Source organism: Heptranchias perlo, unplaced genomic scaffold (assembly GCF_035084215.1).
Source record: "Heptranchias perlo isolate sHepPer1 unplaced genomic scaffold, sHepPer1.hap1 HAP1_SCAFFOLD_129, whole genome shotgun sequence".
Taxonomy (NCBI): Eukaryota; Metazoa; Chordata; class Chondrichthyes; order Hexanchiformes; family Hexanchidae; genus Heptranchias; species Heptranchias perlo.
Genome location: NW_027138527.1, coordinates 1,323,214 through 1,336,573, shown reverse-complemented (window position 1 = coordinate 1,336,573; position 13,360 = coordinate 1,323,214). Strand labels below are relative to the sequence as shown.

The 13,360-nt window shown below is 42.9% G+C and overlaps 3 non-coding genes across 3 annotated transcripts; all 3 read left to right on the top strand.

Annotated features, from left to right (window-relative positions):
* Positions 1 to 482: 482 nt before the first annotated feature.
* Positions 483 to 555, top strand: trnam-cau (transfer RNA methionine (anticodon CAU)). The gene has a single exon. It is a non-coding gene; the product is annotated as a tRNA-Met (tRNA).
* Positions 556 to 11,545: 10,990 nt separating this feature from the next.
* On the top strand, positions 11,546 to 11,619 carry trnan-guu (transfer RNA asparagine (anticodon GUU)). The gene has a single exon. It is a non-coding gene; the product is annotated as a tRNA-Asn (tRNA).
* Positions 11,620 to 12,059: 440 nt separating this feature from the next.
* Positions 12,060 to 12,132, top strand: trnai-uau (transfer RNA isoleucine (anticodon UAU)). The gene has a single exon. It is a non-coding gene; the product is annotated as a tRNA-Ile (tRNA).
* Positions 12,133 to 13,360: the final 1,228 nt, after the last annotated feature.

The following is a 13,360-nucleotide window of genomic DNA, read 5'->3' as shown; positions in this document are numbered from 1 at the left end:
CAGTCTGTAATGTGAAGAAAGCGGCCTTGAGCTTAATACCGCTTACTCCAAAAGCACGTTCGTTATTTTGAGCCAGAATTAAACCAACGATTTAAGAGTGATTTTGCTTTCAAGTTTTAATCTCTACAAATATTCCACACTACCAGCTGAGCTATCGAAGGGAAGCAGCAAAGGACCCTCTCTTTGGTGATTGCTCACCGTGCGCCTTTTGACACTCCCGGACTCGTGGCGTCGCGTGGGCTTGACCGAGACTGACTCGGTACCTGCTCATACCGCAGCGCTGTGAGCGTGTGAGCTCCGATTTACTCTCCACACCTTTGGCCAGTCGAGCAATGGGGAACGTGTCTGACCAAAGTTCAGAAGATTGTTGGTTCGATTTCCACCTGGATGGAGAGTTTTTGCAAACTGCCGATTAGTTTATGATTTTACACCTTGCAAACTGTCCTACTTGATAGTGCTGCCTCGATATTTATGCATCAAGTGCCTTCTTAGCGCAGCAGGCAGCGCGTCAGTCTCATAATCTGAAGGTCCTGAGTTCAATCCTCAGAGAAGGCGTTATTAAGCTTTTTTTTTCCATCTTTGCTCAAGACCAAAATCAATTTTTTTTCTTCCTGCAGCACACCAAAAGATTTGCTGCCCCTTGACCTCTCTGTACCGTAGCACGCAGTGAAGCTTAAGAAGTACATGGACCATGGGCTCGCTGAAAACTGACGCCAGTTTTGTTTTTGGACAATTGACCCAAGTCAAAAGGTGAGTGGAGAATGCAAGAATCTATCCTGCCATCTCTCACATGCTCAGCGAACACTCGACCAGAATCATCGAAAGGTGACAGCACGGAAGGAGGCCATTCTGCCCATCGAGTCTACACCAGCTCTATGCAAGAGCAATCCAGCTGGTCCCACTTCCTCGCCCCATCGTTTTTCCTCATGTCGTCTTTGGTTCTTTTGCCAATCACCTTAAATCTATGTCCTCTGGTCCTTCACCCTTCTGCAAATGGGAACGATTTCTCCCTATATACTCTGTCTAAACACTTCATGGTTTTGAAAATCTCTATCAAATCTCCTTGCAACCGACTCTATTCCCAGAAGAACAATACCAGCTTCTCCAGTCTATCCACGTAACTAAAGTTTCTCATCCCTGGAATCATTCTAGTAAATCTCTTCTGCACCCTCTTGAACGCCTTCATATCTTTCCAAAAGTGCGGCGCCCAGAAGTGGACATAATACTCCAGTTGTGGCTGAACCAGTGTTTTATAAAGGTTCATCGTGACTTCCATACTTTAGTACTCTCTGCCTCTATTTATAAAGCCCAGGATCCCGTATTTTTTTTTAACCACTTTCTCATCCTGCCCTGCCACTTTCAATGATATGTGCACATATACCCCCAGATCTCTCTCTTACTGTATCACTGTTAGAATTGTGCCCTCTAGTTTATATTGCCTCTCCTCGTTCTTCCTGCCGAAATGCATCAATTCGCATTTTTCTTCGTTAAATTTCATTTTCCATGTGTCCGCCCATGCAACCAGTCTGTATATATTCTCCTGAAGTTTATCACTGTCCTCCTCACTGTTCTTAACCCTTACCAGTTTGGTGTCATCTGCAAATTTGGAAATTGTGCCCTGTATACCCAAGTTCAAGTCATTAATATATGTCAAGGAAAGAAGTGGTCACAGCACCGACCCCAGGGGAACACCACTGTCCACATCCCTGCAGTCCGAAAAACAACAGTTCACCACAACTCTGTTTCCTGTCCCTTTGCCGATTCTGTATCCATGTTGCTACTGCCCCCTTTATTCAATGCCCTTCACAGTCGTTGTTTCGCACTCGCCTCCAAGCAGCTCCACGATCAGCAGAGAAATCTTGCCTTGGGTTGGCCCCCTCCCTGACGACAATCAATACTTTGCTCCAATCGGTGGTATCGAGCATCAGCAAGTGAGCAACAGTCGAACGGGAAGCCACAGTAATCGTGAATGATGCTGAGAAGAGCCCGAGCCTGCGGAAGGTAGACGAGATCACAGGAAAGGAACAGCGGCCCCGAGCTTGAGGGAGCAGCGACAGCCCTGTCTGTCTGCCTGATCGAAGACTGTTTTGCCTGAAAGCGGTTTGAAGTGTTGTTGCTCAAAGGCACTCCCTGCTGGTGAGCAGAGGCAAATGCTCGAGCAAAACAGCCGTGTTCTGACAGACACAGAAAGCTTTAAGGTTTGACAAAGGAAAAGTGGTCTCCTGTGCCTCAGCGCCAACATGTTAAGCTATAGGCTGCATGTAAAGTTAAGAGAATGGCTTTGAGCTACTTACTCCAAAAGCACGTTTATTACTTCGAACCAGCAAACTTTGATCTGTTAATTGTACTATAGTCCTCCGCTCCACAAGCTGATCGATCGAAAGGAAGCAGCTTATGTCTCTCTCTTTGGTGATTGTTCACCGTGCACCTTTTGACACTTCCGGACTCGCGGAATCGCGTGGGCATGACCGAAACTGACTCGGTAACTGCTCATTCTCCAGCGCACTGGGAGTGTGAGTTATTGCATGCTTTTTGAAAACTGGCCCAGTGGAGCAATGGATAACGTGTGGAGGGTCGATACCCGTTTGATTCGAAAGTTTCTGCGAATTTTTTTTATTACAAAACATATATTACTGCATAAATTTTAAGAATACACAGAGTTAAAACTAAATTTCACAATTTCGAAGCAATACAGTACAATACAGACCGTATCTCACGGTATGAACCGTCCAGTTAAAGGGGCCTCATGCTGTGATCTCACGGTGTGATCCATCCAGTTAAAGGGACCTCAAAGATTATCTTTCGTTCCAGAGTCCACTCCGTGGAGCAGGACGAGAAGTGATCGCGCTTCTTCTTCCAGAAGCTGCTCAGGGAGACTTCTGTGATCAGCAGCCTGAAGAAGGAAGAGTGCTCGGTGACGTCTTCACAGACCGACATACTGAGTCCACCCCACCTTGTAATTTGCTAATTTACCTCATGCTTTAATATTGCATTTTTTTGACAAAGATTAGAAAGCCATTTGATAAACTTGAGTAATGAAGAAGGAGAGTCAGAAAGCGATAGAGAAACAACAACAGAGCAATAAACAGGTGGAGTGAGAAACAGATATAGAGACATAGGGAGATAAAGGTAAACAGATAGATAGCTATATAGATAGATAGATGGATAGATAGAGATCGATAGATAGGTAAGTCTACATATAGATAGATGGCTAGAGAGATGTATAGATAGAGAGAGTTGGATAGAGAGATATATAGATAGATAGATGGATGGCTAGATAGATGGATAGAGAGATATATAGATGGATAGATATTTAAATAGATGGATGGATAGATAGATGGATAGAGAGATATATAGATAGAAAGATAAATAGATAGGTAGATGGATCGAGAGACAGATGGATAATTAGATAGATGGATAGAGAGATAGATAGATAGAGAGATAGATAGATAGTGAGATAGATGAATAGATAGATAGAAAGATAGATAGATAGATAGATAGATCGATAGATGGATAGATAGGTTGATAGAGAGATAGATAGATAGGTAGATAGTTAAACAGATGGATGGATAGATAGATGGATGGATAGATAGATGGATAGAGAGATATATAGATAGAAAGATAGATAGATAGGCAGATGGATAGCGAGATAGATGGATAGAGAGATATATAGGTAGAGAGATAGATGAATGGAGAGGTAGATGGATAGAAAGATAGATAGATAGAAAAAATACATTTAAAGCAGTGGAGAGACAATGATACATTCGAATCGGTCGAAGGAGATTGATATTGATTTTTAATAAGGTGAAAATAACAATGGATATAGTTGAAAGAGATAAAGAAACATAAAATTCGGAGAAAGAGAGCACGATAGACAGATTTATAATTAGAGACAGAGTGAGAGATTGGCAGAAGCAGCGATGGAGAAATGGAGTAAGTTGGAACATTGGAGGGGGGGCGGGGAGTGGGTGCAGGAATAGTCCGTCTTTTTGTGATAGTTTAATTGAAATGTATTGTGTCAATTGAAGATCAATTAGCAATGGACAGCTACAGATTGCCCGGTACAAACTCAAATACCCCTCGCCCCAATAAAGCTATGCTGGTAAAGAAACAACTCCATTCAAACCCAAACTGAACTGCAACAAATCAGCAAAGGTTACTTGAAAGGCATCTAGTGATGAGCTTCAGACGAAATGTACTGGGGATGTTGCACTGAATTATGCCGACAATGGAAGGCCCTGCGGTGATATTACGCACCACGTGTTTCTCTGCTCTAATGTTGAGAAAAGACTCGAAATTAATTGAATACAATTGCAGCTCCTGAACGGGACTTTCTCCTGCAGCTTAATATCCTCTGAACAGATCCGCCGCCTGTCAAGGTCAACCTGCTTGTCCTGGTCGGACTTTGACATTTCAGTTAATGGTTAGCTTTGGGGTACAGTATTTGTTTGAGTTGAACTATTAGTTTGAGGTGCTGTATTGTTTGAGGAACACTATTAGTTTGAAGTGAGATATTTGTTTGAGGAACACTATTGGTTTGAGTGCTGGATTTGTTTGAGGAACACTATTAATTTGAGGTGCTGGATTAGTTTGAGGAACACTATTAGTTTGAGGTGCTGTATTTGTTTGAGGAACACTATTAATTTGAGGTGCTGGATTAGTTTGAGGAACTCTATTAGTTTGAGGTGCTGTATTAGTTTGAGGAACACTATTAGTTTGAGGTGCTGTATTTGTTTGAGGAACACTATTAGTTTGAGGTGCTGTATTTGTTTGAGGAACACTATTAGTTTGAGGTGCTGTATTTGTTTGAGGAACACTATTAGTTTGAGGTGCTGTATTTGTTTGAGGAACACTATTAGTTTGAGGTGCTGTATTTGTTTGAGGAACACTATTAGTTTGAGGTGCTGTATTTGTTTGAGGAACACTATTAGTTTGAGGTGCTGTATTTGTTTGAGGAACACTATTAGTTTGAGGTGCTGTATTTGTTTTAGGAACACTATTAGTTTGAGGTGCTCTATTTGTTTTAGGAACAATATTAGTTTGAGGTGCTGTATTTGTTTGAGGAACACTATTATTTTGAGGTGCTGGATTAGTTTGAGGAACACGATCAGTTTGAGGCGCTGTATTTGTTTTAGGAACACTATTAGTTTGAGGTGCTGTATTTGTTTGAAGAACACTATTGGTTTGAGGTGCTGGATTAGTTTGAGGAACACTATTAGTTTGAGGTGCTGTATCTGTTTGAAGAACACTATTAGTTTGAGGTGCTGGATTAGTTTGAGGAACACTATTAGTTTGAGGTGCTGGATTAGTTTGAGGAACACTATTAGTTTGAGGTGCTGTATTTGTTTGAAGAACAGTATGAGTTTGAGGTGCTGGATTAGTTTGAGGAACACTATTAGTTTGAGGTGCTGTATTTGTTTGAGGAACACTATTAGTTTGAGGTGCTGTATTTGTTTGAGGAGCACTTTTAGTTTGAGGTGCTGTATTAGTTTGAGGAACACGATTAGTTTGAGGTGCTGTATTTGTTTGAGGCACACTATTAGTTTGAGGTGCTGTATTAGTTTGAGGAACACGATTAGTTTGAGGTGCTGTATTTGTTTGAGGAACACTATTAGTTTGAGGTCCTGTATTTGTATTAGGAACACAATTAGTTTGAGGTGCTGTATTTGTTTGAGGTACAGTATTATTACGAGGTACTGTATTAGTTTGAGGTGCTGTATTTGTTTGAGGAACACTCTTAGTTTGAGGTGTTGTATTTGTTTGAGGTACACTATTAGTTTGAGGTGCTGTATTTGTTTGAGGAACACTATTAGTTTGAGGTGCTGTATTTGTTTTAGGAACACTATTAGTTTGAGGTGCTGTATTTGTTTTAGGAACACTATTAGTTTGAGGTGCTGTATTTGTTTGAGGTACTGTATTAATTCGAGATACGTTATTAGCTTGAGGTACTGTATTAGTTTGAGGTACTGTATTTGTTTGAGGCACTGTATTAATTCGAGGTACAGTGTTAGTTTGAGGTGCTGCGTTAGTTTGAAGTGCTGTGTTAGTTTAAGATGCTGTACTAATTTGAGGTAATATATTAGTTCGAGGTACTGTATTAGCTTGAGGTGCTGTATCAATTTGATGTGCTGTATCAGTTTGAGGTGCTGTATTAGTGTGAGGTGCTGTATTAGTTTGAGGTGTTGTATTAGTTTGAGGTGTTGTAGTAGTTTGTGGTGTTATATTATTTTCAGAATCTGTGTCAGTTTGAGGTTCTGTGTTAGATTAAGGTGTTGCATTCGTTTGAGGTACTGTATTAGTTTGAGGTACTGTATTAGTTTGAGGTACTTTTTTAGTTTGAGATACTGTATTAGTTTGAGATGCTGTATTAGTTTGAGGTATTCGATTAGTTTCAGGCTCTGTATCGGTTTGAGGTATTTATTAGTTTGAGATGATGTATTAGTTTGAGGTACTATATTAGTTTCAGGTTCTTTATCGTTTGAGGTACTTTATTAGTTTGAGCTACTGAATTAGATTAAGATGCTGTATTAGTTTGAGGTATTATATTAGTTTCAGGTTCTGTATCGGTTTGTATTAGTTTAAGGTGTTGTATTAGTTTGAGGTACTGTATTAGTATGAGACGATGTATTAGCTTGAGGTATTATATTAGTTTCAGGTTCTCGATACGTTTGAGGTACTGTATTAGTTTGAGGTACTATTTTAGTTTGAGAAACTCGATCAGTTTGAGGTGTTATATTAGTTTGGGGTATCTGGATTGTAAGGAAAGAGTTAGTCTTTATATTGAAGTAATATTAACCTTTAGCTTTTGCCTCTTAAGTAAGGAAGTATAAATCTCTGTTGGGAGAATGAAACTACAATCATAAGACAGATTTGCTTCATTTTATATGCATGCATATGTTTAACATAGAGACTAGTAGATTCTGAAGTCCAGAAACTCTTGGATTGCAGCTGATATCATAATACTCGTAAGTTAATTGTCCTTTTGATATAAACAATTCTCTGACAATCATAACAAGGCCTTTAAATCATTCAGAGTTGGTGAGTATGTGCATCATACAGCATTGTGTGCTATTCGTCTTACCAGCTTCACAGGGAAGCAGGAGAGGTGTGACATCTGTACGATTGCTCCGTATCATTCCATACTGACGCAGCGGGAAAGGGCTGTACTGGTGAGAGATAAACACCATTCTGCTTTTCGGTCAATGGGCAAGGCCATATGTTTTAACTCACAAGTTCAAAAGTTATAGTTATAATTAATGCCTAAAGCAGAACACCTGGCTGTGTGGAAGGAGCCTGCTTGCCCCACAAGGCGACATCTAGTGGAGGAGTGTAGTTAGGTGATGAGGGAACTGATACTCTGATAACATGGAAAATGCTGGAAACCCTCAGCAGGTCAGGCAGAATCTGTGGAGAGAGAAACCGAGTTAATGTTTCAGGTCAATGACCTTTCATCAGAACCAAGTTGGGCAGTTGTGTTAGGTAATAGTATGAAACATAGGAATTGTTTCACTCATGTGAGGTGATTTGGGTACTTTTCTGTCTTTGGACGTTCAAGATCAAAAGTAAAATAAGGGCTCGTCCGGGATCTCTCACATATTTGGACAAACAACCCCGAAGCGAGAATCATAACCCTGGACCAACATACCCATTGGCAAAAGCCAATGCACTCAAAAGCCATCGTAAAACCCCTTTTGGTGGCTATCCTTGATAAGCAATTATGAGGACAGGTTGCATAGACTGGACTTGCATTCCCTTGAGTATAGAATATTAAGGGGTGATCTAATTGAGGTGTTTAAGATGATTAAAGGATTTGACAGGGCAGATAGAGACTATTTTCTCTGGTGGGGAAAGTCCAGAACAAGGGGGCGTAACCTTAAAATTAGAGCTCAGCTGTTCAGGAGTGAGGTCAGGAAGCACTTCTTCACACAAAGGGGAGTGGAAATCTGGAACACTCACCCCCAAAAAGCTGTTGAGGCCGGGGGTCAATTGAACATTGCAAAACTGAGATTGATTGATTTTGGGGCTAATTCGGGAGTTTAATGACTTTGACATTTTTCCCTGTGACTTGTATAGTTTCGATCGATGAAATATTCGTGAAAAGAGTCAGTGTAAAGAGACTCAGCAGTTCATGTTTCCCCGAGACACTTCCTTCAGACCTGAGACCGAAAAGTTTGTCCTTTCCGTAGTGTAGCGGTTATCATGTTCGCCAGTTACATGCAGAAAGTCCCCGATTTGACCTCGGAGGGAAGCATGTTGTAGTGACTTGCTCCCCATAAACCTCCAGGGTCGAGTTTGTTCATGCGTGAACGGGGCGACAAACCTTTTTAAATTTAACAGCGGCTGCACCGGATTCCTTGTATAATAAGCACTAAACATTTTTAAGCAGACTCCTAAAATACAGTATGTAAAATGGGAAGGGATAAAAGTTCATGACATGCAAAGCTCAAAGATTTATTGACGTTTTAATTGTCACTTGGAAAACAAGTTAGCATTTCCTTCAGTGTGCAACAGAACGTATTAATGGCGATTAAAGAAAACATTAAGTGTCTCACAGACTTGAATTATTTTTGTGCAATGATCTATTCCCAACCACAAGGGAACACTGCATCAAATGTTTATATATTTAAGGATATAATAAGTTTTTATACATATATAATCTATGCCATCAGTAGACCCCGTGGAGAAACGGCAGCGCGTCTGACTCCAGTTTCTGAAGGCTGCGTATTTAAATCATGTCGAAATCACTATTTATCTTACCATTCATATCAGCCTGGATAATTTCGGAATCACTGCTTTTTAATAATAAACGGAACTTTGCTCACTAGTTCATTGTTCATTGCTCCCTGTCATTGATAATTGAAATGAAATGTTAATCTGGCAAAACCGGAGAACAAAATATTAAACAAGCGAAACAAATACTGAGCAAAATTATTTGCAATGTTTTGGGGAAGTGCAGCTGAAAAGCAGAAGATCTGAATGGAATTATCAATGATTGAGCGGAATACATTGCTCGATTTGTTACTCGGTTGCCTTCGACACCATGGAATTCAGGAGAACCTGTTTCATGGTTTGCACTGAACCCTTGGAGCGGAGCCAACAGCCGGCTCGCTGCAACAACAGACAAGGAAGTAACAGTTTCCTCAGGCTTGGCTAGCTCAGTCGGTAGAGGCATTCCCCTCGGGATCGTGGGTGCGAGTTGCAACTTTTACGCTGCACTCATGAGCGGACCCCAGCGCTCCATTTTCGCTGAAATGGAGAATTTCTCCGCCATCTTTTTCATGATATCACAATTGCTGCCGGTGCGAGTGAAAACGGCCCTCCGCTTCACTGTGAGTGCAAGAGACAAGTCTGGAGGTGCCGCGTGGCGTCCAATGAATGTCAAAACTTTAAAAGAAGAGTTAGCGATTCAGGTACACAAACCTCGCTGGTGGGCAAGAGATTTATTGTCAGAGGTTCCAGCCTTGCCTTCATCTCTTGCCCTCTGCGAGGCACTTGTTCCGGTTTAAATTTACAAACTGGGTGAGTTGGTGATCGGGGGGATTGCAGGAGACTCAGCGGCCCCGAGTGAGACACAGAAAAATCCGCCCAAGCCCTGTCCCAATGTACGTATGTGGAAGTAAAGACGGGAGGGGACGGTGTGACGCTCCAGTCATACCCCCTCTCCGGGAACGCCTCGATTTTAAAATTCTCATCCTTGCTTTCAAATCCCACCATGGCCCTCGCTCCCTCACTATCACTGTAACCTCCTCCAGCCTTACAACTCTTCGAGATCATGTGTCCACAAGAGCAGGTCAGAGGCTGGGTATTCTGCGGCGAGTGACTCACCTCCTGACTCCCCAAAGCCTTTCCACCATCTACAAGGCACAAGTCAGGAGTTTGATGGAATACTCTCCACTTGCCTGGATGAGTGCAGCTCCAACAACAGTCAAGAAGCTCGACACCATCCAGGACAAAGCAGCCCGCTTGATTGTCACCCCATCCACCACCCTAAACATTCACTCTCTTCACCACGAGCGCAATGTGGCTGCAGTGTGTACCATTCACAGGATGCACTGCAGCTGCAGCAACTCGCCAAGGCTTCTTCGACAGCACCTCCCAAATCCGCGACCTCTACCACCTAGAAGGACAAGGGCAGCAGGCGCATGGGAACAACACCACCTCCACGTTCCACTCCAAGTCACACACCATCCAGACTTGGAAATATATCGCCGTTCCTTCATCGTCGCTGGGTCAAAATCCTGGAACTCCCTTCCTAACGGCACTGTGGGAGCACCTTCACCACACGGACTGCAGCGTTTGAAGAAGGCGGCTCACCACCACCTTCTCAAGGGCAATTAGGGATGGGCAATAAATGCCGGCCTCGCCAGCGACGCCCACATCCCATGAACGAATAAAAAAAATCTCTGTGCTCCTCCAATTCTGGCCTCTTGCGCATCCCCGATTTTAATCGCTCCACCATTTGCGGCTGTGTCTTCAGCTGCCTCGGCCCTAAGCTCTGGAATTCCATCCTTAAACCTCTCCGCCTCTCTCTCCTTTAACACATACCTTAAAACCGACCTCTTCGACTCAGCTTTTGGTCACCTGTCCCAATATCTCCTTATGTGGCTTAGTGTCAAGTTTTGTTTAATAACGCTCCTGTGAAGCACTTTGTGAGGTTTTACTGCATTAAAGGTGCTATATAAATGCAGGTTGTGTCCTCTGGTTATCGACCCTCCTGCCAATGGAAATAGCTTCTCCCCATCCATTCTATCAAAATCCCCTCATAATTTTGAACACCTCTATTAAATCTCCCCTTAACCTTTTTTTTTGCTCGAAGGAGAACAATCCCAGCTTCTCCAGTCTCTCCACATAACCCATCCCTGGACACGATGGAAGGCGGAGGGTTGCAACCAGGTTTGCAAATTATTGCCAATCGGGAGCTGGACAAATCGAAAAGAACCGAAATGACAAAGAGCTTTGTGTATCTGTAGATACGCTTTGGGAAACGGAATTGGAGGCGAATAAAGGACTGAGCAGACAGGCGGCCAAGACGCAGCTGAGTCGGCATGTCGCCCTGGAACAGTTACTCTGATGTTGTGGGTGAAATTAAGAGGTCTGAGCCATTTAAAGCGCTCCCAGTTACTGCAGATCAGGCATCAAAACCTGATATCAGCGTCAGGACGCTCAGAATACTTTTTCTTCATTCGTTCATGGGTTGTGGGTGTCACTGGCGAGGCCGGCATTTATTGCCCATCCCTGATTGCCCTTGAGAAGGTGGTGGTGAGCCGCCTTCTCGAATCGCTGCAGTCCGTGTGGTGAAGGTTCTCCCACAGTGCGACTCAATAACAGACAAAGCACCGGTGGGCGCGCCGGTTGCAGGAGAGCTGGTTGGCGGTGATATCGATGCTGTGAGCGAGACCAGACCGTTTCCATAAACAATGTCCCATCCTTTATTTCTGGAAAAGTAAGACTGATAGTGGACAATTGCATTTCTGTGGCTGCAACATGTAACTTTGGCTAGGTGACACGCTGCTTTAGTGTATCTAGCAAGAAAAAGCACCGGGCGGTTTCTGTGGCGCAATCGGTTAGCGCGTTCGGCTGTTAACCGAAAGGTTCGTGGTTCGAGCCCACCCAGGGACGGAAATTGCACCTTTTTCTTCCCACTTTCGGATTCATTGCCTCATTCTGATCGACCTGAAGCCGGTGCCAGGTTTTAATTCCTGATCTGCAGTAACTGGGAGCACTTTAAATGGCTCCGATCTCTTCAACTCATTTCACGTTTTCTAATGTGTGATTTGGCTGCAAGAAAACACTCTGTGAACAATGTCATCTGAGCATGCCTGATTCGCCATAATTGACACTGCGGTCGGATATCAGGCACATGAAAAAAAAACAGTGAAATGTCTGTGTGAGCGCGATGCTCTGGGATTCCCTGCCTGACCATCGCCACCGATCCTTCTCTGCAGCCTTCCGAAATACAGCGCAGGAAATGTATCCCTGTGAAATGAGCTCCTGGACAGTAATACGGAAATTAGTTTGGCTGAGGGGTTATATCCCTAACACGGAGTTGGCAGCATCAGGTTTCCGTAGTGTAGTGGTTATCACGTTCGCCTTATACGCGAAAAGTCCCCGGTTCGAAACCAAGCGGAAACATTTTAAAACCTTGTTCCCATTAAAAATTAGTAAATATTGAACGATTCACATTGCTGAATAATATGAACAAAGTCCATATCTCCCATCCCTGTTAATGCAGTCCGCTGAGAGCAGGCGATGAAAGCCAGCGTGATATTGGGGGTGAAGGCTGCTTCCAATACTGTCTCATTCCCGGTGGGATCTGGCGGAGATTTGATAAGCCCCATCGATTCAACCAAGGTGGGAGAAATGAAACGGTGTTTGAGAAACATTCATATAAATGATAACATCCAGGATCCTGTCTTCAGAGCGCGTGGTGCAAAGGTCTGACTCCAGATCAAAAGGCTGCGTGTTCACATCACATCGGGGTCAGTGTTTCTTTCACCGCTCACATGAGACTGGATCATTCCCGAATGAAGGTTTTAATTGCTTTTTCACAAAAAAACCCAGAAGTTTGGTCTAAACCCTGACTCAGTACCGACCCAATGGCAGGGAGGGGAGCGCCTGATACTCTCATTTATTTCATGCAACAAACTGACACGAACACTGGTATTGATTCAAAATTGACCTGCAGATGGACACACATATAAAAAAGACAGCCACAGAAACAGACAGCAATGACTTGCATATATTACATATATATACATATTTATATATATGTATATAGCGCCTTTAACGTGGTCAGACGATTTAAGCTCGGTGAACTTGCTTCAGCTTTCTGAAATGTACTTGTACATCCTTCAGAGGTCACGGGAAATATATTTTTTTCCCTTTCGAAAAAAGACGCGAAAAGCAGAGACATGTTTTGTTTTCAAAACGGCTGGAGAAATGGCGGACGATCATAAATTAGGAGTCGCCTGTGAAACATTTAAAGGCGACTACCTAAAAATCACTTAGTGCAAATTTAAAATCACGGTTCCTATTTATTTAGGTCTGAAAGAAATAACAATAAACATGTCAGTCAGCGCCCGCGGTGAGACGGTGATGAACTTGTTTGTTGTGAAGTTCACCGCTGGGCTAAAGTTGACGCCGTTCAAAAGACGTGAACCCACTCAATGTAAAGGATGAGCTCAGAACCAACAGGTCCCGTCAACGTCAAACACCTCCTTTCTTGTTCAATGGAGGGAGCAGAGGCGAGTACATCATCAGACGCCAGCAACTTTAAGAAATGGAACAGATAAAGGCACAGATGCAAGTTCCAAATCTTTTCAATGCAAAGTTATTTCACTTTACTTAAAGTGCCGTGAGG